Here is a 24,390-nt window from a genome sequence, read left to right as displayed (position 1 = left end):
CCTTTCGGATTGACTAATGCACCTACTACATTAAGTAGAATGATGAATCGTATATTTTTGAAATATCAGTATTATGTTATTGTCTTCTTTGATGATATTTTGGTGTTTAGTCAAAATGAGAAAGAACATTATGAGCATTTGTCATTGGTTTTCTAGTTATTAAAAGATAATCAATTGTATGCAAATCCTGAAAAGAGTGAATTCTTTAAAACAGAAATTGAGTATTTAGGTCATATTGTATCATCTGATGAAATTAAAGTTGACACTAAGAAAATAAATGCAATATTGAATTGGCATGTACCTAAAAACGTGCATGAGTTACGATCTTTCCTTGGTCTTGCTAGTTTCTATAGGAAGTTTGTACGTAATTTTTCATTACTTGCTTTACCACTAACCAAACTTCTGAAGAAAGGAATTGTTTATCATTGGACGGATAATCAACAGAAATCCTTTGACTTATTGAAACATGCATTAACCCATGCCCCTGTCTTATAGTTGCCTGATTTTAATAGACCATTCTTTCTAGTAGTAACTTATGCTAGTGGATCAGGAATAGGAGCCGTACTTATGCAGGATAATCATCCTATAGCCTATTCTAGTTGTAAGCTAAAACCCTCTGAACTGAAATATTCCACATATGACAAAGAATTATTAGCCGTTGTACAAGCCTTAAGACAGTGGAAACACTACTTAATGGGTTCAGAATTTATGATTAAGACCGATTAGCAAATCATTAGACATTTACTTAGCCAACCCCAAATATCTGACTAACATATCAAATGGGCATCCTTTATCCAGAGTTTTCATCCTATCATTCAATATCAACCCAGTAAAGAAAATGTAGTGGCTGATGCATTAAGTAGAAGACCTGCCATTCATAATATTTTTGTTATATCTTTTGATTCTTTGATTGCTATGAAAGATACTTATCATCAAGATATTACTTTTCATGCTGATTAGAATAAATTAGTTCAAAATAACTTGATTCCTATTGATTCATTATCTTATAACGATGGATTTATGTTTTATGAAAAGAGATTGTGTGTTACAATTCCATTCCGATCTCTTGTTTTGAATGAGATTCATTATCCTCCATATCAAGGTCATAGAGGTATCATATCTACTTTACATACATTAACTGAAGATTTTTATTGGCCACATATGGACACTGATGCATCTAACTTTGTTTCTGAATGTTTGATTTGTCAAAGAGTTAAGAGACATCATGGTAAACAGTATGGATTACTTATGCCTTTGTCTATTCCATCTAGACCATGGAAACAAATTTCTATGGATTTTATTACTGGTTTACCTAATACTAAATCTAACCATGATATGATTTGGACAGTAGTAGATAGGTTTAGTAAACAAGCATATTTCATTCCATGTAAGAAAACTTTAACAGCATCACAAGCAGCACAATTATTTTTGAAAACTGTTTTCACTAACCATGGATTACCAAAAGTTATTATTTCTGATCGTGATTCTAGATTTTGTAACAACTTTTGGATTACTCTGTTTGCTAACCTAGGCACAAAAATTGATTTCTCATCTGCATTTCATCCTGAAACTAATGGATAAACAAAAGCCACTAATAGCACTATTCTAGATCTTTTACGTGCTTATACTATTTCTAAACCTCAAACATGGGATACACATTTGCATTTATTACAGTTTGCATATAACAATACACCACACACATCTACAAAGAAAGCACCATTTGAAGTGATTTATGGTTATAGATTATCTACACCTATTGCATCTTTGTCAAATAGAATTCAGAGTGCTGATGATATTGCTAGTATGCATAATACTATTTTTGATGAGGTTAAAGACATGATTGCCAAAGCCTAGCAATTATATACTAAGCAAGCCAACAAGAAAAGACAAGCAATGAATTTCAAAGTTGATGACTATGTTTGGTTGAGAATAGAAAAATGTAGAAAACAAAGTGTAGATAGACACCTAGTTGTGAAATTAGACCCTAGATTTTATGGACCATTTAGGATCATTCATAAAATAAATGACAATGCATTCAAGTTAGAATTACCACCTCATTGGAAAATTCACAACACATTTCACATTAGTTTATTAAGACCCTTTAGAGGCCAATTACCTGTACACCCTGTTTATGAAAACCCACCTTTATTAGAGGAAGAGACTGAAATACTTGAACCTAAAGCTATCATAGATACTGATTTTATGACCACTAGAACTGGCCGAAGATATTCTAGATATCTAGTTAAATTTAAGAACCATCCTGTAGAAGAAGCACAATGGATGCACGCTAGAGACTTAAATGCTTTCCCCACTCTGTTAGCTCCACATTGCGCTAATAGCAATTGAGGTCAATTGCTATCCCACCCCGGGGGTATGATGCCATGAGGCATATTTCACGGTGGATTCTGTGCCATGGTGGATTCCGTGAGTTTTTACGGTGGATTTCATAAACTTTGATGACCGGGGCTCATACACAAAGTGGATTCTTTGTGCGAGAAGTTGATGGGGACGCCTGTCCTTTTCGGGTGTTTCATTAATTTAGTGTGTACATGGGTGATTCCATAGCGGATGATTCCACAAAATGCATATAAAATTAATAAACGTTTATGAGTTTAGAGTGCGCACTCTGTAACGTGTCCACTAATATCATCCAGGACATGTCTTAGCAGTCCATCGGAAAGGATGTCTAGAAAACTCCGCCCGGCACTCCCATGGAATGTTACGGGTTTTGCGATCTAGGTCTTCCCGCGTCTGCCACGTAGCGGAAGTATCCTAGCCGTTCCCACTTAGGATCGACCGGAATTAGGGTTTTCCTGGTTGGTCATTAGCTAACAGCAACTAGCGTCAGACCCGAGCGAACTACTTTACGCAAAAATGCCAAGTCCGAAGCGGATTCACGCTACACTTGGTTCAAGGAGAATGGGAAACGAGAGGGATGCAAGGCTCAACCTCTCTGCCATAAGGCATAGTCCCATTCCGTTCCCCTAAAACAGCGTAAATCGGGTAAGATGTAACTCTAGGTCATCGTTCTCATTATTTGTTTTGATGATGATGATCATCCCGGTATTCTTCGAGATTTTTGAGAAAAGTCCCCGGCTAACTGGGACCACCCAACCGTACAGACCCATGGCCCATCCTCCGCACTTTCCTCGGTTTGTTTTAGTTATGTAATTATCTAACACGTTAATTTAACATATAACAATCAGCTTCTTTAATTAATCCCGTTAAGCACTGGTTCCTTCACGTAATCTTATCACGTGACATAGAAAAAAATAATATCAAGCAATTTCTTTTTTTTCATTTCATTATTTTATCTTTCAAATACAAGGAGTTCCGCCTGTAGGCTTGTCGATAATCCGCCCGAAGGCTATCCACTAATCCCCAGGGATCACTATTCCAAGCTTCCGCCCTTAAACTAGTATGCAGGCCTCGAGATCCAATCCTGAGTCACGTTAGCCTCTTATGCAGGACCCGGAAGGCGAGGGATTTACGGCCAGAGCCCCCCCTAGCACCCAAGCGTCCTCCTACTCCAAGTAGAGCTCAACGGACAGACCTCTCGCGGCGGGTTCGGTCCACGTTCCCGGCGCGGTGAACAACCCCCTTGGTTGGGGTTAGGCAGGTAGTCGGGGGTAACTGAAATTGCCACTTCCTTCAGGCCTTTAACCTGAAGTATAGGTACTCCTTTAATTTGTAATTCATAATTCAAACAGAGACCTAAATCTCTAGCAAGCAAAAACATTTCCATTAATCAACCATGTTATTTGGCAAACTTCTAAGGAAGTGTTCTTTCCTTTTGAGTGTATCAGCACTCGTTCCCAAGGTGTCTTGTAAATTGGCAAGTTCCTTTACATTCCGGTGTAGGGCGTACCTTATTAACCCAACTTGGTCAACCCTAAAGTCCCTTAGATATGCTAGTTTCCGGTTTACAACTGTCCTTATTTAGAAGGATATCAAAAAATACATCCTTTTGCAAGATAACTTGCGTAGGGATCTGCCATCCTTGATGAGTGTTTTTACCCTTTCTCCTTGTGAATCAATCACAAGACTAAATGATTTCGTACTTGTTGCGTAAGTCCTGCGATGGAGTAATCAATTTTAGATCCTTTAAGCTGACATATGTCGGGCCTAGTGTTTCTTTTTAAGGATCTCGGGGACAGCCCTAGTTCTTTATCTTTACGAATTTGTTTGACTCTACAATAAGGAAAATAGTCAAGTGCTTAGGGTATGAATATTTCTATGTTTAGATTGGTTTGGATAATTTTTGGGAGGTAATATTAATCATCTTGTCACGGTTTTGCTATCCTTGTGAAAATTTACTTTCCAATCAATACAGTTTAATTTAACTTCCGTTTTCCTTAAAGATGAACTCATGCCACATAACAACATTTGCCTTGCTAAGATGTGCAATTAGCAAAGATAAATTCCTAGTAATTTGAGCATCGAAAGAAACCTTTCATGAATTTAACCATTTACAATGATTCGTTGCAGAAGGAATAAGACTAATGGTGCAAGATATAATTTCTACAGCTTTAGGATTTAACTAAAATATACTACTAAAATAAATGGATAATCTCGCTTGTAATTTATAATGCTTGACGCAACTCGAAGGAAACTAAGTTCTTTTCATTATCATTCATTCAAATAAGCTAAACTTCTTTATTACAAATAACTCGGACAAATATATCCTATCCCTAACGATTTCTCTTTGCATGATCGACTTAAAACCAAATTAAAAGCCAAGAAGAAAAACGTGGTTTTGGGGTGAGATATCCACATGGATACCGGGAGATGACCCTCCCGCAGCTACACCTTGGACTTTCTTAGGCGGCATCATAGTTCGAATGTGAGATAGCCTTTTTCTCTTTCTTCTGGAATTCCACCGTCTCTTTGGAAAAAAAAATTATGGGTGAGTGTGGTTTTGCAACCACAGGAACCCTTGGAGGACTTTGACTTGGGGTAAAGGTATAGAAGGCACTTGTTTTCCTTCCTTACCCTTCCTCTATTCCTTCTCTTTTCTAACTCTTTTACTCCTTTCTTACTCTTCTTTATCTTTTCCTCACCCTCTACTTCTTTCACACTACTCCCTTTTTTTCCTCCCTCCTCCCTACTTCCCTTCTTTACTTCACTTCCTTATCCTCTACTTTCCTTCCCTATCTTTTATCTTTTTCCCACTCTTCCTCCTTCACTCCTTCTTTTCACTCCCTTTACTTTCCCTCCCTATCTTTTATCTTTTTCCCACTCTTCCTCCTTCACTCCTTCTTTTCACTCCCTTTACTTTTCCTCCCTATCTTTTATCTCACAGGCTACCTTTTACCTTACGGGATATCATCCGAGGCCATGATGATGATTTGGGTTCTGATAATAATGGGAATATGGGGGATTAAGAAAAAGCTTAAGGGTTTGTGGAAATAAAAGAGTTATGAGGGGGTGAAAAGGGTTATAAGGGGGTGAAAAGGGGCTTAGGGGAATAAAACACGGGGGGGGGGGGGGGGGGGGGGGGGGGGGGGGTTGGTTCCCAAAGCCAAGGAAGGGGCTTAAGGGGGAAAGGGAGGGGAATAGTAGGGAGAATTTGGGGGGAAAAAAAGGGGCTTAGAGGGATTAAAACTGGGGGGAAAAGGGGGCTTCGAAAGCCTAAGGGGGGAATTTTAGGGGGGGTAATTTCAAAGGCCACTGGAAGGGGGCTTAAGAAGCCACCCTTGGAAGCTTCCAAGGGCTTCCAGAGGCCTCACGACGGCCACGTGGGGGGAGAGAAAGCGTGGAGACCACGACAGCTGGCGACAAAGTGGGCAGGGAAATCAGACGGCGGCGGCAGCTGCTATTGGCGATTGGCGGCATCCCCTTCAGCTGCACGGCAGTCCACGATCGTGTCCTCCATAGGCGGTTCCTAGCTCATCGCTCCCTCTCCAGCTCTATGGTAGTGGCCACCTTCAATCTCTCCCTCCCTCACGAAATTCAAAGCGTCTCCTCTCTTCTTTCCCTCACAGCAGACTGATGGGCCCTTCACAGCGTGTCGGCCCTCCCTTAAGGCCTTTGTCCCCCTCAATTTAAATAGGGGAGGGGAGGGGGATCTTCCCTTCCCCTGCGTGTCATCACGCATGCTCGCCCCGCTCATTCCAAGCTCCACCAAGGAGCTTAATTGCTCCTTCTATTTCCCTCCCCCTCCAGCTCGTCAGTCGGCTGGGGGGAATAAATTTTTTTTCATTTATCCAATTTTCATTTTCATTTGAAGCGGTTCATGCATGTATTTCTTTTAGCAAATCAGAATATTACATTCTCTCCCCCTTGGAGGAATCGAGATGTCCTCATCTCGAGATAAACTGGGGATATTGATGGTTGAGAGAGTTTTCATCTATCCAAGTGGCATCCTCTTTGGGATAATCTTTCCACTGGACGAGGCATTCTCTTAAGGTTCTAGATCTTAACTGTCTTTCCCTAACATCTAAGATCCTATCCGGCCTTAGTTCAAGGACTCCTTGACTAGGCATTACAGCTTGTTGGTCATCAAGTACATGATTAGGGTTGGGTACATATTTTTTCAAGAGGCTGATATGGAATACATTGTGAACCTTTAGATTCTCAAGGAGTTGCAATCTATAAGCATTGGGTCCTAGGCATTTGAGGATTTTGTACGGCCCACAATACCTTGGACTTAGCTTCTTGCATTCTCCTAGGGATAGAGAACTGTTTCTAGGGCATACACGAATGAAGACCATGTCTCCTTCTTCGAAGACTCTATCTTGACGTTTCAAATCTGTGTATGCCTTTTGTCTATCCTTGGCCGCTTATATATCTCCAAGATTTATATTGAAGCTTCAACTCTTAGGGTTGGATCAGAAAAGTCTAGGGGACTTCGACAATCATGACCATATAATGCCTGGAAAGGGGTCATTTGAATGCTCTGCTGGTAAGAAGCATTGTAGGCAAATTCAACCAAAGGCAAGTATTGAATCCACCTCTTCGGCTCTCGACAGCAATATGCCCTAAGCATATCCTCGATGACTTGATTTACTTGCTCTGTTTGGCCATCCGTTTGGGGATGGTAGGCGGTGCTAAAACAGAGTTGAGTCCCAATAGCTTCAAAGATAGCTCTCCAGAAGTGTGATGTGAAGAGAGAATCTCGATCACTAATGATTCTTCTAGGTAACCCATGTAGCTTGAATATCTCCTTGATAAACAATCTTGCAATGTCGGAGGCTTTATAATTTGTCTTTAATGGAATCAGGTGTGCAACCTTGGTAAGCATGTCAACCACAACCATAATGGAATTGTATCCTCCTTGGACTTGAGGTAAGCCCACAACAAAATCCATACTGATGAATTCCCATTTCATTTGGGGAATGTCAAGCGGTTGCAGTTTCCCTGGCATCATGACATGTTCGGCCTTGATATGTTGGCAAGACAAACACTCAGTGACATACTTGAGAACGTCACCTTTAAGCCTCTCCCAATGATAGCTCTTCCAACTACATTAAGAGTCTTAGCATAGCCAGGATGTCCTGCGAAAGGAGAATCATGAGCTTCCCATAATATCTTCTGCTTAAGTGACTGGCTTGCTGGTATACACAGTCTTGTTCTGTAGTAGACAAGTCCATTATCAATGGAAAATTCCTGATACTTAGCTTGCAACTTCTGATTCTGCTCCTTGGTAGATATTTCCTTTATCATTGTTTGGTAGGCCAAATCATGGAATGCATCCTCTCTAGCTAGTTCAATTATAGGGTTGTTTGGCATAGATACTTTTGTAGCCAGAGATCTGGCCGTTGATGGATTCTGCAAGATTAGGGAATTTAGAATTGCCTTGCGACTGAGTGCATCGGCAACTACATTCTCCTTCCCTGTTCGGTACTTGATTTCAAAATCATATTCCTCCAATACTTCAATCCACCGACGTTGTCTCATGTTGAGCTCGTTCTGGGTAAAAATCCATTTGAGACTCTTATGATTGGTTACTAGAGTAAACTTGTTACCCAACAGGTAGTGTCTCCAAAGCTTTAGAGCATGGATGACATCTAGTAATTCCAGATCATGCATGGCATAATTCTTTTCATGACTCTTCAATTTCCTTGAGGAGTATGCTACTGGATGACCTTCCTGCATAAGTACACACCCCAAGGAAAGAATGCTAGCATCTTACTACCTCGAACTCCTTATTGAGGTCAGGAAGTTTTAGAATAGGCGCTGATACCAAACTTTGCTTCAATTTGTCGAAGCTATTTTGTTCGGAAGTTGACCATGTAATGGAAATCTGCTTCTTTAGTAAGTCGGTAAGAGGTGATGCAATCAAAGCATAGTTTTTTATGAAGACCCTATACCATCCTGTCAATCCAAGAAAGCTACATATCTCTTTGACGGATACTGGTATTGGCCATTCAAGCACATCTCTGACCTTGGCTGGGTCTACTGATATTCCTTCTGATGATACTATGAATCCCAGATATTCAATCTGACGCTTGAAGAATGCACACTTCTTCATTTTTGCATATAGCTTATGAGACCTCATTGTCTCAAGGACAATCCGAAGTTGAGGTTCATGATCTTCTTCTTGTTTAGAATAGACTAAAGTGTCATCGAAAAAGACAAGCACGAAATCATCAAGATATGGTCTAAAGATATCTTGCATTAATCTATTGAAGGTGGCAGGTGCATTTCTAAGCCCGAATGATGCATTTGTCTACAGGAACTATGTAATAGTAGGGTTTGGGGTCGTGGATCTTTAGGAATTGATAGTTCATTGGAAGTTCAGGATACCCTTTTCATTGGAATCCATACTTATCATGGCAGCCCAACACTTTCATCCTATCGGCTGGGATTACACGGGTTACTTCCTCATATACATATGAGTTTATTTCAACCCTCCGACCTTGAATATGTAAAGTCGAATTTACGTGAGCTTCCACAAAAATGAACAGCTTCACGACTTTCAAGTCTTCCAACCACTTGATCCTCTTTAAGTTGGTCTATAGATAAGCAAACCGGTGGGCGGCTATATAGTAGATTCCTGAAGACCCCATCCATCTTCGTTCTATGTATAAAGGTGATGGATTATAAATCTACTCCAGGATGTTCATCATCCTAATTCTTTGTCTATAAAGCGGAGAATGCATTGCGGTCATAAACATGACCTGAAATACCAAAAATTTGTTCCACGCTTCAAAACTCTACAAGACAGCATTGAAGGTAAGGAAATGTTTGGATAGCAGCAATTTCTTTACTTCATTTAATTGATATTTTATAAAAGCAATTCTGTTATTGGTCGGCTCTGATACCAACTGTAACGTGTCCAGTAATATCATCCAGGACACGTCTTAGCAGTCCATCAGAAAGGATGTCTAGAAAACTCCGCCCGGCACTCCCATGGAATGTTACGGGTTTTGCGATCTAGGTCTTCCTTCCTCTGCCACGTAGCGGAAGTATCCTGGCCATTCCCACTTAGGATCGACCGGAATTAGGGTTTTTCTGGTTGGTCATTAGCTAACAGCAACTAGTGTCAAACCCGAGCGAACTACTTTACGCAGAAACCCCAGGTCCGAAGCGGATTCACGCTGCACTTGGTTCAAGGAGAATGGAAAATGAGAGGGATGCAAGGCTCAACCTCTCTGCCATAAGGCATAGTCCCATTCCGTTCCCCTAAAACAGCGTAAATCAGGTAAGACGTAACTCTAGGTCATCGTTCTCGTTATTCGTTTTGATGATGATGATCATCCCGCTGTTCTTCGAGATTTTTGAGAAAAGTTCCCGGCTAACCGGGACCACCCAACCGTAGGACGGACCCATGGCCCATCCTCCGTACTTTCCTCGGTTTGTTTTAGTTATGTAATTATCTAACACATTAATTTGACATATAACAATCAGCTTCTTTAGTTAATCCTGTTAAGCACTGGTTCCTTCACGTAATCTTATCACGTGACATAGAAAAAAACAATATCAAGCAAGTTCTTTTTTTTCATTTCATTATTTTATCTTTGAAATACAAGGAGTTCCGCCTGTAGGCTTGTCCATAATCCGCTCGAAGGCTATCCAGTAATCCCCAGGGATCACTATTCCAAGCTTCCGCCCGTAAACTAGTATGCGGGCCTCGAGATCCAATCCCGAGTCACGTTAGCCTCTCATGCAGGACCCGGAAGGCGAGGGATTTATGGCCAGAGCCCCTCGTGGCACCCAAGCGTCCTCCTACTCCAAGTAGAGCTCAACGGAGAGACCTCTCACGGCAGGTTCGATCCACGTTCCCGGCGCGGTGAACAACTTCCTTGGTTAGGGTTAGGCAAGTAGTCGAGGGTAACTGAAACTGCCACTTCCTTCAGGCCTTTAACCTGAAGTATAGGTACTTCTTTAATTTGTAATTCATAATTCAAACAGAGACCTAAATCTCTAGCAAGCAAAAACATTTCCATTAATCAACCGTGTTGTTTGGCAAACTGCTAAGGAAGTGTTCTTTCCTTTTGAGTGTATCAGCACTCGTTCCCAAGGTGTCTTGTAAATTGGCAGATCCTTTACATTCCGATGTAGGGCGTACCTTATTAACCCAACTTGCTCAACCCTAAAGTCCCTTAGATATGCTAGTTTCAAGTTTACAATTGTCCTTATTTAGAAGGATATCCAAAAATACGTCCTTTTGCAAGATAACTTGCGTAGGGATCTACCATCCTTGATGAGGGTTTTTACCCTTTCTCCTTGTGAATCAATCACAAGACTAAATGATTTCGTACTTGTTGCACAAGTCCTGCGATGGAGTAATCCGTTTTAGATCCTTTAAGCTGACGTATGTCGGGCCTAGGGTTTCTTTTTAAGGATCTTGGAGACAGCCCTAGTTCTTTATCTTTACGAATTTGTTTGACCCTACAATAAGGAAAATAGTCAAGTGCTTAGGGTATGAATATTTCTATGTTTAGATTGGTTTGGATAATTTTTGGGAGGTAATATTAATCATCTTGTCACGGTTTTGCTATCCTTGTGACAATTTACTTTCCAGTCAATACAGTTTAATTTAACTTCCGTTTTTCCTTAAAGATAAACTCATGCCAAATAACAACATTTGCCTTGCTAAGATGTGCAATTAGCAAAGATAACTTCCTAGTAATTTGAGCATCGAAAGAAACCTTTCATGAATTTAACCATTTACAATGATTCGTTGCGGAAGGAATAAGACTAATGGTGCAAGATATAATTTCTACACCTTTAGGATTTAACTAAAATATACTACTATAATAAATGGATAATCTCGCTCGTAATTTATAATGCTTGATGCAACTCGAAGGAAACTAAGTTCTATTCATTATCATTCATTCAAATAAGCTAAACTTCTTTATTACAAATAACTCGGACAAAGATATCCTATCCCTATCAATTTCTCTCTGCATGATCGACTTAAAACCGAATTAAAAGCCAAGAAGAAAAACCTGGTTTTGGGGTGAGATATCCACATGGATACCAGGAGATGACCCTCCCGCAGCTACACCTTGGACTTTCTTAGGCGGCATCATAGTTCGAATGTGAGATAGCCTTTTTCTCTTTCTTCTGGAATTCCACTGTCTCTTTGGAAAAAAAAGTTTATGGGTGAGTGTGCTTTTGCAACCACAAGAACCCTTGGAGGACTTTGACTTGGGGTAAAGGAATAGAAGGCACTTGTTCTCCTTCCTTACCCTTCCTCTATTCCTTCTCTTTTCTAACTCTTTTACTCCTTTCTTACTCTTCTTTATCTTTTCCTCACCCTGTACTTCTTTAACACTACTCCCTTTTTTTCCTGCCTCCTCCCTCCTCCCTACTTCCCTTCTTTACTTCACTTCCTTATCCTCTACTTTCCTTCCCTATCTTTTATCTTTTTCCCACTCTTCCTCCTTCACTCCTTCTTTTCACTCCCTTTACTTTCCCTCCCTATCTTTTATCTTTTTCCCACTCTTCCTCCTTCACTCCTTCTTTTCACTCCCTTTACTTTCCCTCCCTATCTTTTATCTCACGGGCTACCTTTTACCTTATGGGATATCATCCGAGGCCATGATGATGATTTGGGTTTTGATAATAATGGGAATATGGGGGATTAAGAAAAAGCTTAGGGGTTTGTGGAAATAAAAGAGTTATGAGGGGGTGAAAAGGGTTATAAGGGGGTGAAAAGGGGCTTAGGGGAATAAAACACGGGGGGGTTGGTTCCCAAAGCCAAGGAAGGGGCTTAAGGGGGAAAGGGGGGGGAATAGTAGGGAGAATTTGGGGGGAAAAAAAGGGCTTAGAGGGATTAAAACCGGGGGGAAAAGGGGGCTTAGAAAGCCTAAGGGGGGAATTTTAGGGGGGGCAATTTCAAAGGCCACAGGAAGGGGGCTTAAGAAGCCACCCTTGGAAGCTTCCAAGGGCTTCCAGAGGCCTCACGACGGCCACGTGGGGGGGGGAGAAAGCGTGGAGACCGCGACAGCTGGCGGCAAAGTGGGCAGGGAAATCAGATGGCAGTGGCAGCTGCTATTGGCGATTGGCGATGTCCCCTTCAGCTGCACGGCAGTCCACGATCATGTCCTCCACAGGCGGTTCCTAGCTCATCACTCCCTCTCCAACTCTATGGTAGTGGCCACCTTCAATCTCTCCCTCCCTCACGAAATTCAAAGCGTCTCCTTTCTTCTTTCCCTCACAGCAGACTGACGGGCCCTTCACAGCATGTCGACCCTTCCTTAAGGCCTTTGTCCCCCTCGATTTAAATAGGGGAGGGGAGGGGGATCTTCCCTCCCCTGCGTGTCATCACACATGCTCCCCCCCCCCCCCCCCTCATTCCAAGCTCCACCAAGGAGCTTAATTGCTCCTTCTATTTCCCTACCCCTCCAGTTCGTCAGTCGGCTGGGGGGAATAAAAAATTTTTCATTTATCCAATTTTCATTTTCATTTGAGGTAGTTCACGCGTGTATTTCTTTTAGCAAATCGGAATATTACACACTCGTAATAAATTAAGGTTAGGATTTATTTCTAACCAGTTGATTTACTTATGTAGCTGAAGACTGCTAGGTATTCACTTTTGTCAGTTTAATTGTATTATTTTACTAACGATTGTGAATGCTTCAGTTGATGTGTAGAGATAGCAGCAGTGACGGAGGAAAGCATTGGAGGATAGCGAGTATTCGATTTATTGATTATATTTTGATGGGCGCATACCTTAGGCATGGCGCCTATATTTTGTCACGCCTATTTATTGAGGCGTTGGATATTTATTATTATTTTGTATGCGCATGGGCACACGATTATGTTATTTCTACTTGGACATTGTATTGGGCATGCCAGACTCTTTGGGCATCGCCCGTTAGCTTTATTCCTATTTTGTGTTAAAGCAAACTCAAAAGCTAAAAGCTTGCTATTTTGTAATTTGGGCTATTATTTGAGCATAAAAATACATGCTTTGTGGAGCGCTCACATAAGGCATGGGGGGAGATTGCACCCAATTGGTCTCTTGCTCTTGTCGTTCATGCTTTTTACCTTGTAATTTGTGCAAAAAGTAGAGTTCTATTGTTCTTGGGGACCTTCCGGCATTCACTACGCGAGCGTACAACATCTGATCTATGCACCACACTTTATGTGAGAAAAATAGAGAAAGGTATTATGCTACTTGTCATTTATATTGATGATTTGATTATCACAGGTGATAGTGATGAAGATATCCTTCATGTGAAAATGCTATTGAAGCAGAAGTTTGAGATGAAGGATTTGGGAGAGCTACGTTATTTCTTGGGCATTGAGGGGATTAGATCACCAAGTGGGATACGGCTCTTGCAGAGGCAGTATGGATTGGACATGCTGTCCAAATATGGGATGACAGGCTGTAAGCCTATTTCAGTTCCTTTGGAGCAGAATGTGAAGCTGAGCACAGATGCAGGTGAGCTTCTGGAAGACCCTACTATGTACAGATGCGTAGTAGGAAGTTTGATTTATATGACTATTACCAGGCCAGATTTGAGCTATGCTATTGGATTAGTAAGTTAGTTTATGCAGGCTCCAAAGAAATCGCATTTGGATGCAGCTAGACGCATACTCAGGTATGTGAAGTCCACATTGCGGTATGGACTACTTTATGAGACTGGGAGTCAGATACAGTTGCATGGATACACTGATGCTGATTGGGCTGGTAGTATTTCTGATAGATGATCTACCAGTGGATATGTGTTCTCTTTTGGGAGTGATGCAGTCACTTGGAGCAACAAGAAACAACCTACAGTTGCCTTGTCGAGCACAGAGGCTGAGTACAGGGGCGCATCAATGGCTGCATGTGAGGTAGCTTGGTTGCATAAGCTACTCTATGATATGCATTAGCCTACAGATGGGCCAGTTGTCATTTATTGTGACAACATGAGTAGTATACACTTGGCAAATAACCCAGTCTATCATGCTAGAACAAAGCACATTGAGGTGCATTATCACTATGTGCGGGAGAGGGTTTTACTAGGTCTTATTGATCTAGTTTATGTCAACATAGAGGATTAGGTAGCTGACATATTCACGAAGGCATTGGGCGCAGAGAAGTTGCGCAAGTTTAGAGACTTGCTTGGTGTGCAAGAATTGGGATTGAGCTCGAGGGGGAGTGTTGAGATATCAAGCTCCACTCATGATATGCCAGGGTGACCATTGTGCATTTATGTCACCGACTTGTCAGTTTTGCAGATGCGGTTGGTACACCGCCCATGAATAATAGCTAGATGACAGCTATCCTTATCTACTCTAGTTCATGGCTCACTTAGTATTCCACCTTAGTTAGTTGAGTTTGGTTTGAGACCCATATATAGGGTTCTTCTATTTCTATGTACTAAAGTTCTTTTTGGCTTACACAACTAAGAAGAGAAAATTTGTTTTCATCCTCCACCTTTGTGTGTATTCCCCCATTGTGCAAGCAAGAAAGCTACAAGTGAGACTCCTTCCTTCTCTCCCACAATCTTGACACCTATGCCAACAAAATTACAAACTTTTCGATCTTTAATAGGGAACTTTTTCACTTGGCCACATGACAATAAGATCCCGGATGGAAAGAGACCTAATAAGCCTCGTGAAGAGGAGTTTAAGGGTACTGCAACACCTTTTATGGGGGTAGTATCGCTATACTACCATACAAAGCTTCCTTGCAGTGACTGCAAGGGAGAGCTCTAGCTGATGAGCTTGGGCTATAAAAAAAGCAACCAAACAAAGTTCTACATGCTTGCACACACAGATTGGAGTGGACATGCTATAGCTCTCATTCATTCTCCAATGCCCCGTTTCCCCCCCCCACCCCAAACCCCCCACTAAACCTAGATTTTCAAGCAATGTTTACACAAGATATAATAATTCTTGAGAGGAGGGGTTTAAGGTTGTTGCAACATCTGCTATGGGCCATACTTCTATACAAGGCTTCCTTGTAGCTATTGTAAGGGCTCTAGCTAAAGAGCTTCAGCTATAATAAAAGCAACTAAGTAACTTGTACACAAAGATTAGTGTGGGCATGCTACTCCTCTCATTCATTCTCCAATGCTCCTATATCCCCCCCCCACCCTGCCCCCCACTAAACCTACATTTTCCAACAATGTTTGCACGGGCCATGAGGGTTTTCATAAGCCCTACACTCCACACTCTCTGTTAGCATGAGAAAGTGGGAGTGTTCTTACTTCATCCCTGTCACTGCACTCCCCCTCCGCATGGCCAAAATCTTAGGGATAAATTATTGGCCAAGGATAGATTTACATAAGGGCCTTGCCACAAGTCCCTATGTGTCAATCACCTTGACCATCACAGCTTGTAAGGTGTGCACCTGAGAGATGTAATGTAGCATGGTGCAACACAAGTTATGGGTGCAATCCAAGGTTGAGAGTAGGCACCTTGGAGTGCTAATTTTTTTTCTTTAGGAAATATTTAATGCTTTTGAGTCATTGGTTACAAGTGCATGGGTGGGCCCCATATGTACATTTATCAATAGCGTGAATTATTAGTCATCTTGTACTTAAACTTTCTTTCTTTTCCTTTTTATAGGCATTAACAAAACATTCAATTCTTTGCAATAAGCAATCTCTTGATTTGTTCATTTGCAACTCTTATGCCAATGTATCAAGGACCTAACATAATCCAATTGCATTGTTTGTGCAATAGTACTTAAATAAGTGTGGATCCTAATGCACAAGGCCTAGGCTAGTCAAGATGATAAACTTTGTCAACATAAGAATCTACTCATGGTTTGCAACTTGGCTTGGGATATACAACTAAAAGAAACCATCCATATCACATGCATTCAAAGAGTATTCAAAAATGCCATTCACCTATATGTTACGAGGTAAGAAATTAACTAACTTTTCCCAACTTTACTCTAAATTGCAATAACAACTCCCCTTTTTTTTAAAAAATCCTACAACAGTATTTGAATGGTGTCAAATAAATGAACCCTGCTATTGATCATACATTGTTCACTTAAAATTTTGAAATGTAGCCCCAAGAACTATCTTAGCCTTGTAATTCATCTAATTGAAACATGCAGTATCATTGTGTAGAACTAATCAACCCATGTTATATTTTGGATATAGAATCCATGATCTTCAACAAAAGTAATGGATAGATATGATTGCAAGTTTGTGAACTCAAGGAGAACAAGTTACAAACCATTTTCATTTGAGTGAAATATTATATTCTAGGTGTTAATTTAGACAAAAAATAGTTTGTTTATACTAATACGCAAGCAATAGGAAAAAAATAATTATGTCTAGATTTTAGTTTGCCAAATAGGATATATAACTTGTGGGCTAATGACTATGAGTCCCACCAACAAATTGTAGATCGCCTAGAGTATTCTATGAACCTAATGCTCATATTTTTTATTAAATACTGAATATTTTGACTCGGATATCTATACCCCATTTTACATGTAATCAATCCCATGACTAGTACTATATTCTCATTGTTGAGTGGTTTGTCTAGTGCTAGAACCCTCCAACAGTAGCATGTCTCGAAGCCTTATCAGTTGTAACGTTCTAAATTTTTTCCGTGTAAAATACCTCTAATAGGAAATGAGGATAATGATATAGCATGTTTTTAAAAGATAATGGAAATTTTTTTCCTTACCCCCCCTAGTACGGTCGTGCTGGAGGGGGAGAGGGGAATAGAATGTCGAGCAAGCTCCTTGTTGGAGCTTGCTCACACCTGAAGCCATGCAAGTCAACACATAGGAGAGGGAGGATCCCCCTCCCCTCTCCTATTTAAACCATGGGGGAATACAAGCAAGGGGTAAGGAATGAGGGCTGCCAATATCCATACTTCCGCCCTGCAATAGTGGAAGGAGGGAGGGCTGCCTTGATGCCACTCTGAGCAGTGGGTGAGAGAGAGAGATCTTGAGGGAGGGATACGCCAAGGCGTCGCCACTCTGCCCAGACAAGGGCTGTCAAACCGCCAGCCGCCTGTACATCGCCGCAAATAGATGGCTCCAAAAATTCCTCCCCCCCCCCCACATAAGCTTCTCGAAGCTTAGAAGCTTCCAAGGGGGGGGCCTTCTTAGCCCCCTTTCCTTTGGGTTTATTACCCCTCCCCCCCCCCACCCCCACCCCCGTGTTTTAACCCCCTTAAGGCCCCTTTCTCTTGGGCTTTAAGACCCCTTTCCCCCCCCCCCTCCCCCGTGTTTTAACCCCCTTAAGCCCTCCCTTTCCCATGGTTCTTGGAACCATCCCTCCCCCGTGTCTTAAAACCCTCCATAGGGTCCCTTTCCGTGGCCTCTTGAAACCACCCCCCCATGTTTTAAAATTTTCTTTTAGGCCCTTCCTTTGTGGCATTTTGAAACCCCCTATCGTAAAAACCCCCTTAAGCCCTTCCTTTGTGCTCTTGAAACCCCACGCAAAATACCCTTTGAGCTTTGTTCATTTTCTCCACTCGTAAAAGAGAAGAGAGTGTTGAAGGCTTTTAACACCTCCCTTTCCCACTCAAAAACCCTTGTAAGGGATTCCACACTTTGTTTATTCCCCATTTGTGCGAGTCATTATAAGGCCATTAAGCCCCTCCCATGGCTTTAATGGGTCTTATCCGCAAAAGATTTTGAAACACCCCTTCTTTTGAAATCCCTACTTCAAGGAGGGAGCCTTCTAAAACTACTTTCGATGGACGGAGCAAGGGAGCGACGGTGGAATTCCAAAGAGGAGTTGTAAAGCTACTTCCATGTCCGAAAGACTACAATTGCAATGCCTCCTAAGAAAGTCCAAGGCGCTTCCGTGGGAGGGTCGTCTCCCAGCATCCACGTGGATATCTCATCCCAAGCCCAAGTTTTCCTTCCTAATTTTTTTTTTGTATTGTTGTAATTCAATCATGCAAGGTTGATTGTTAGAAAAAGGATATATTTTTGTCTTAAATGCTCACGATGAAGGAACTTAGTCATTAATACTTTTAATGAAACATGCAAAATAAAGAAAGCATAAATGCAATTCTAGCAAATAGCTTTATGCATTGAAATGAATTAAAATTTAGATTATTATCCATTCAAATAGTGTACTTCGTTTAAGCCTAGAAGTATAAACTACATATCGCATTGTTAACCCATATCCTCTTCGCAATGAATCATCATAAAAAGTGCAAGCATGAAATGATTCTTACGATGCATAAACTCTAGGAAAATATCGTTTGTCAACTGCATAAATTATCAAGTAAAAGGTTTCTTGTTTAGCATGAATTTTGTTCGCAAAGTATAGGAAGATTAGTTGGAATTAACCTAACCTATGCCTGACCTTAAATCGATAAGTTAAGGTTGAAAATTTAATTTACACATAGACAACGAGTCATGTGGAAATGATCACGTAATTATTTTCTAGAGTTAACCAAATTGGTATGAACCTAAAACACCTAAACCACAGAGTACTCGTTTAGAAAGAGTTGGATTCCAAGAAATTCACTAGGAAATTAACACGTGACCTAATCATTACATATCACTAAAACAGAAACTCCTATACCTTAAATACTTACCCACATTCACTAAATGTAGGGGACAGTGAAATGAAATTGGAAAGTAAGCTAGGGTTTATCCCTAAGAATCTTACAAGATGAAACTTGGAAACCCTAGGTCTAACGACGTCAGCCTAGTAACCTAAAACAGATTGTTTCATGACTCCATTGTCTCATATTTCGATGCGACACTTGCGCAACAAGTGCGGAGTCATATGATCTTGTGATTGGATCACAAGGGAATGGCCAAGCTCTCGCAATGAAGTTGGCATGTCCTTACACAAGTTATCTTGCAAGAGGATGAATAATCATCCTAATTTAGTGGTGTTTCTTAAGTAAAGAAGATTGATTGGAAACTAAAGACCAGCCGATAAACTGAAGTAACCAATGAACTTAAGGTTTGACAAAGTTGGGTTAATAGGGTACACCCTAACCCAAGATATAGGGGATCTTGCCAAGTTGCAAGTCATCCTGGATCGAGTGCTGGATGAATTCAAAAGGAAGGATTCATTCCTTGGCAGTTACCAACAAAAACTATCAATGGAAATGTTTGTGCTTGCTACAGATTTTAGAGCACTGTTTGGCTTTGTTTGATCAATGAATTAAAAGATAAATTGATATCTATACTTCAAGTTGAAGTCCTGAAGGGAGAGGCAGCTTCAGTTACCCCCGACTGCCTGCGTGACCCTAACCAAGGGGGTTATTAACCGCACCGCGCAAGTGGACCGAACCCGCTGTGAGAGGTCTCTCCGTTGAGCACTACTTAGAGCAAGAGGACGCTTGAGTGCCAAAGGGGGCTCTGGCCATAAATCCCTTGCCTTTCGGGCCCTGCACAAGAGGCTAATGTGACTCGGGATTGGATCTCAAGGCCCGCATACTAGTCTATGGGCAGAAACTTAGATTAGTGATCCCTATGGATTGCTGGATAGCCTTCGCGCAGCCTTCGGGCGGATTGTGGATAAGCCTACGGGCTAGACTTTTTTTGTATTTCAAAGATAAATATGATAACCTATTAATAAGGAACTTGTCTGATATTGTTTTTCTATGTCAAGTGATAAGATTACATGAAGGAACTAGTGCCTAATGGGTTAATTAAAGAAGCTGGTTGTTACATGTCCAAATAATGTGTTAGGTAATTAAATAACTAAAACAACCTGAGGAAAGTGCGGAGGATGGGCCATAGGTCCGTCCTACGGATGGGTGGTCCCGGTTGGCCAGGAACTTTTCTCAAATCACGATGGACATCAGGAAGATCGTCAAAGAACAGAACAACAAAAGCATTGACCTAGAGTTATAATTGAACCCGATTTACGTTGTTTTAGGAGAACGGAATGGGACTATGCCTTATGGCAAAGAGGTTGAGCTTTGCATCCCTCTCGTTTCCCATTCTCCTTGAACCAAGTGCAGTGTGAATCCGCTTCGGACATGGCGTTTCTGCGTAAAGTAGTTCGCTTGGGTCCAATGCTAGTTTCCGTTAGGAAATGACCAATAAGGGAAACCCTAATTCAAGTCGATCCTAAGTGGGAACGGCCAGAATACTTCTGCTACGTGGCATACGCGAAAAGCCCTAGATCGCAAAACCTGTAACATTCCATGTGAGTGCCGGGCGGAGCTTTCTAGACACCCTATCCGATGGACTGCTAAGACGTGTCCTGAAGATACAAGTGGACACGTTGCATCAGTTCATAGCTTTTGAGCTCACACCTCTTGGTGTTGGTGCTTAGAGCATTAATGCACTAGTAAGTGCTTGCGATAATAAGCACACTTTCAGAGTCCCTTTGTCTTGATGCAGGCACTTAGCTTGACTTTTGAGTTACATCATGAAACAAACTAATCCCTAGACGATCCTTAGCTTTTTGAGCAAAGTCTATTGCTAACTTTAGGTTGAATAGAGAGGAATAGAAGAATAACATGAAGAAGGAATTTGTGGACACAAAGGAGGAGAACATGCACATGAGAGATAAAAGTAAGGGTGGTCACAAGGTATCAATTCTCTTTGTAATCCTTAGGGTTGAGAGTGGGTTGAGAAAGATAGAGACATGTAGCAAAAGCTATGGCTTAGGTTTAAGCTAGACTTTGAAACATGCTTTTTGCTAGAGTGGAATTTAGCATCATCTTATGAGAGGCTTCAGCATCTCAAAGAAGAAAGTTCTACTTTTTCTAGGCATAGAGATGAGGGATAATAGGGGTTGACTACATGGTGTTGAGGGAAAGAGAGATAACCATATTCATCAAGAAGAAGGAGTATTACAGTCAAGAGGGGAATGCATTGAGAAAAAGAAGAGCTAAGTTTCAACATCACTCTCTTCTCATCAGGATCAAAGATCTCCCTAATCATCTAATCATGTCTACTATTACCTAACAGAAGGTGTGCTCCAGCTCATGGAATTAGTTGATAGCATCTCCTTGCAAGGTGAGATATACATAAAAAAGAGAGGCAAGAGTCCTTATCCCTTAGAAAAACCTCTACCTTTGAATCAATAGCAACAAAAGTTTCCATAATTGGGGGACATCAATTGCAGGATCGTGTTTCATGGAGATAGGCACTTTCTTTACAGTATTGCAACAACAAATGCAATCGAAGGATACAGCTACTATTGTTGCTGGGACATGGGAGTGTGTGAGGAAATCGAAGGCCAAGGAAGTAGTAAGAAGATGGCAGACTCTAAATAGAAGTGTATAAGGGAAGTGTCATAGCTTGCATAGAGCAAAAGGTAATGTGCATTTGTTAAGCCATGCTCTACAGGTGAACAAATATTACATAAATTTGTCAAGTAGACAAGTTGGCATGCATGGGTAATGAGAAGGAAAAAAATAAAGCAGGGTAGAAATTAGGGTTAAATTTCGCCCAAAAGCTATTTTTCCGAGGTTTTCGAGGTTAGCAGGCTAATTTTTAGGGCTTGAAATCTTAAAAAATAGCCAATATGTACAAAAAATTACATAATTTGACCTAAAATTTACCAAAAATAGCTCAAAATTCAGATTTTATCTTAACATTTTACCAATTTTCTAAACTCTTTACCATTGATTAGCCAAACATTCACCCACCTATCTAGGGGCTACAAACTAAAAATCTAGGGTGTTTCTTATTTTTTACCCAAGAACAAAGGCAACACAACATTTCATATGGGATTTAAGCATGTTGGATTTGATGTTGAATCCATTGGTTTGTTGTAGTAGGGTGGTGGATTGGTATCTATAAAATGAACTTGATGTTCATGCTATGTGCAACAAACACTTCATTTAGTCCATAAACAAACCAAAAGAAGTGTTCAAGAAAATTTTCTTAAAGCATATCCTCAAACTATTTGCACACCTACTTGCAACTCACTCTAGCCACCCCTTGGGCCAATGACATACAAAGTGATTCCCAAGTAGTAAAACAAATATGTAACACTTTAAGATTGAATAATATACCTCTAAATAGGTAATTTCCTTGATTCGACTTATCCCAAAGTTAAAGACAAGGTATGACAAACTCTTTAGTATTACATGATGCTACATGTTGTGGCTCTATAGCTCAAAGAAAAATAATAAATCTGAATTGATTTGTCCAACAATTGTTTCAACCTCATTATTAGTGAATTTACTAGTCTATTCAAGGGGATCTAGATTGCATGTATTAGACTAATCCAACCCTCCAAGCTATCTTCATCACATACATCCTTGATTCTTTGCACTTCTCAACTACAGTAAAAGGCTCAAAAGTAGTTTGCGTGAACTCAATAGTCAATGCATTCACCTTGTGTTATGATTGTTTTTAGTATCAATTCCATTTATTCTCAATCATGTCAATGTCCTTGATGCTATATTCTCCAAACAACTCCAACATGTCAAATCTATCATGTTCTCTTGCTTCCAATGAACAATCATATGTATCGGTCTCATCAACAAGCATAGCATACATATCAAAGCAAGCAATGCCACTTTCTTGCATACACTCTTGTCTCATTTCAAGAGTCATTTTATGGCTCTCTAACATTTCAAAGTATACTCCACAACATCCAAATTGTCACAAGAAAAAGACAAAGAGAATAGACCCTCTTGGTCGAGACTTACCTCATTGTACACATGCACATCTTGTACTCTTGAAATCATGCTCTCATCCATAATCTCATTTGTTGTAACATAATCGATATAATCTCCTAAAAATATTAGGAGATTATATCCATTAACACACCCACCTACATTACCAAAATGTGAAAACTTTGCATCTTTGGGCACCTAATCAAACCTTTTGAACAAGCTACTCTTAACTACACTCTAGCTTCTTCTATTCTTCTATGAATGGTCATCTCACCAAAGCCTAGCCAACCTCCCAAAAAGTATATCTAGGATCTTCAACTTATTTGTAACTGTGTGTGAAATTTCTATAAAACACATCCATTCAATTCCCTTGAGGTATCTATCCACATATTCTCCTCATGTACTTATAAATGACACATATTCAAACATTACCATAGCTTGAGTATGTATTTGAATGAGCTCCAATCCAAATGCAAGCTCCTAGCTACCCAAAAGAAATTGAGATCCTCAAAAAGGTGCCAACTATAGGGGATGAACTTGGTGATTGGATTTTAAACTCTAAACTCTACTCCACAAGATGAAAGCCAAAGATCTCCTTACTAACAAACAACCCCATAGATATCGTAGAAAACACACTATAATCCTTCATCCATGACCTCCTACATAGATAGATCTCTCTGAAATATCTCAATACTATAGGTTTTAAGGTTTACAAGATATGCATATCTACAAGTTTGATAGATTCTATAGGAACTTAGGTTGAGAGATTTGTGGGTTTGTATTGTGCAGTAGTGGCTTAATGAGAGGTTTTGTACACCCAAAGGGCTTCCCTAAGTCAATCATCCCAATCAACCGATATGTAGCAATTATCCTTATGAGGATCAAGGAAAGAATGCAATTAGTGAATTTGACTTGACCATTGGCTTTAGAGTAATAGGGTGTTGAATTTTGGTGCCTGATCTTGTAGATCTTGCTCAGCTCTTCCATCATCTTCTTCAAGAAGTGGGTGCCTCTATCACTGATAAGCTCCAAGGAATTTCCAAAAGTAGGTGATAATGTTCTTGTACTTAAACAGATCCATGTTGTTTTCATCATCTCTCTTGAGACATTGGCTTGGCAGCACTTTGTGACATAGTTAGTAGATACCATGATGTATCTATTTTGCTTCCTTTTGGTGGCAAGGTGAATAGGTTTTACAAATTCACTAGCCCATTTCTCAAATGGTTTCAAGTGAAGGATCAGTTGTGATGGCATGGTAGTGGTTTTGGTAGGCTTCTCTATCCATTAACAGGTGTCACAACACTTACAGTAGTCATAAGCATCTTTATACAATGTCAGCCACTATTATCCTACAAGGAAAGCTTTTATGGCTATTACTTCTCTTGCAAAATATCTATCACATGGTTGGTCATAGCAAGCTTTCAGCATGATCCCAATGTCATCACTTGCAACACGTCTCCATAGTACTTC

Source organism: Lygodium microphyllum, chromosome 12, assembly GCF_053477565.2.
Source record: "Lygodium microphyllum isolate KBCC chromosome 12, Lygodium_microphyllum_v1.1.10, whole genome shotgun sequence".
Classification (NCBI taxonomy): Eukaryota; Viridiplantae; Streptophyta; class Polypodiopsida; order Schizaeales; family Lygodiaceae; genus Lygodium; species Lygodium microphyllum.
This window is presented reverse-complemented; position numbering follows the sequence as displayed.